The 2,338-nt window shown below is 37.8% G+C and overlaps 1 non-coding gene across 1 annotated transcript; it reads left to right on the top strand.

Moving 5' to 3' along the window:
* Positions 1-941: 941 nt before the first annotated feature.
* Positions 942-1,044, top strand: LOC126002793 (small nucleolar RNA U13). The gene has a single exon (XR_007493428.1). It is a non-coding gene; the product is annotated as a small nucleolar RNA U13 (small nucleolar RNA).
* Positions 1,045-2,338: the final 1,294 nt, after the last annotated feature.

The following is a 2,338-nucleotide window of genomic DNA, read 5'->3' on the forward strand; positions in this document are numbered from 1 at the left end:
CTTTCAGAATGAAAAGTTTAAATAATCCTAAGGAGAGGGAGAGATCTGTTTTCAGATAAGTGCAAACCAAAAAGTTCCCAGGGTTTACACATGGCTCTGTGCTCAGGCCTAACTCCCAGAAATCTCACAGTACCATATGAGGTAGAAGGGATTGAACCCAGGTCTGCTAGGTGCAAGCTAAGTGTCCAAAACACTGTTATATTACTCAAGTTCATTATTTAAAGTCAATGAAATAAACTTGTCAGTGAAATGTTACCAAAATGGGTCTAGAACTATAGCACAAAGGTAGGGCATTTACATTGCATGTGGCTGGGTCCAGAGCAGTGGCACAAGCGGTAGGGCGTCTGTCTTGCATGTGCTAACCTAGGACGGACAACAGTTCAATTTCCTGGTGTCTCATGTGGTTCCCCAATCCAGGAGCAATTTCTGAGCGCATAGTCAGGAGTAACCCCTGAGTGTCACCAGGTGTGGCCTCAAAACAAAAACGAACAAACAAAAAAAAGCATTGCATGTGGCTGATCCGGGACAGACCTAGGTTTGATCCCTAGCATCCCATATAGTCCCCCAAACCATGAGTGTTTTCTGAGCATATACATAGGAGTAACCCCTGAGTGTCACCAGGTGTGGCCTCAAAACAAAAACGAACAAACAAAAAAAAGCATTGCATGTGGCTGATCCGGGACAGACCTAGGTTTGATCCCTAGCATCCCATATAGTCCCCCAAACCATGAGTGTTTTCTGAGCATATACATAGGAGTAACCCCTGAGTGTCACCAAGTGTAGCCCAAACCTCCCCCAAAAGAAAGATGTTACCAAAATATAAAAATTATGCAATTTCCCAATCATATTAAAAGAGAATTGCTATTGGAAGGCTACTAAGTGGGAAATATGAAAGTACCATAATGTACAAAAATAAATTTCATTAAAAATGTGACTTTACGATCCTTTTCCGGTTCATAAGCATGATGAGCCATTTTCACACATCTGTGTAATATGTGCCTCCCTTCAACCTTGTTACGATGTTGGTACATGACTCTTCGGACTTGAACCAAAAAAAAAAAAGTGACTTTACAGGGCCGTAGAGGTAGTGCAGAGTGGTAAGGCGTCTGTCTGCCTTGCTGGCGCTAGCCTAGGATGGACAGTGGTTCCATCCACTGGCGTCCCATATAGTCCCCCAAGCCAGGAGTGATTTCTGAGCGCATAGCCAGGAGGAACCCTTGAATGTCACCGGGTGTACCCCCCCAAAAAAAATAAAAATAAAAATGTGACTCTGGTATCTGCAATGAATCTAATTGAATTTTTTGCTAGCAACCTGATTTTTTGGGGGGTGAGCATTCAAAGATAGCTTCTTTCTCAATAAGTTATTCCATTTAAGAAAAAGATTCTAGTATAGTTTTTACTATGATCATTCATTTTAGTAGTTAAAGGAAAAGAGAAGATAATTATTGGTGATCACTCAAAATTGTGAAAGCTGAAAATATTATGGTGATCTCAAAAAGATAATAAAATGAGATGAATGTCATGGTACATGTTCTCAGACACAAAGTCAAATCCAAGATTAAGGGAAGCATTCTTTTTGTCAAATATTGCATTTATTTTGCCATAGAGTTAATGTTATAACATATGGCAGTAAAGTGACTGAATACCCAAATGAAAAAATCTTCCACACATACTACCTGATATGGTAAATACTTGAGTGAAAATAGCTTTCAGAGATCTCTCTGTTGATAAAGCAACTAATTCCAGGCTTAGATTTTATGTTGTGACTGGTGATATCAAAAATACTCATTTATGTGCATTGGAAGGGACTATTAAGGGTCATAAACATAGCACAGTTGGTAGGGCATCTGCCTGGCATACAGAGAAACAAGGGTTCCTACTTTCTCTCCCTTCACTTTGTTTTCTCTTCTGTCACTTTCTTCTCTTTTTATAGCTCTATCATATTTTCAAAATAAAATATTTATTTCCCTGAAGATAGCAAATAAATGTCATTGTAAAAGATTTAATGAATCATAGTAAATCATAGACATTATGTGTATCAGCATAGAAAATGGAATAAAGATTCATTTTACAGTTTTCATTTTAAATAAGCCAAGTCTTATTGGTGGCTCATGAAGAATTTTAGATGGCTTTTTATTCCACATTATAGACTTTGATGAGATGGTCATGAGATATTACTTTGTACTAATATGTGTCGAATTTCAAAACATTTCATTATCTAAGAAAAGTGACTGGAAATTTGAATCTCAATATTTTAAATTTTAAATTCTTAGAAAGTTTTCTACATGGGCCAGAGAGAGCCTATAGCAGGTAGGATATTTGTTTTGCACACGTCTAC

This window comes from Suncus etruscus, chromosome 2 (assembly GCF_024139225.1).
Source record: "Suncus etruscus isolate mSunEtr1 chromosome 2, mSunEtr1.pri.cur, whole genome shotgun sequence".
In the NCBI taxonomy this organism is placed as follows: domain Eukaryota; kingdom Metazoa; phylum Chordata; class Mammalia; order Eulipotyphla; family Soricidae; genus Suncus; species Suncus etruscus.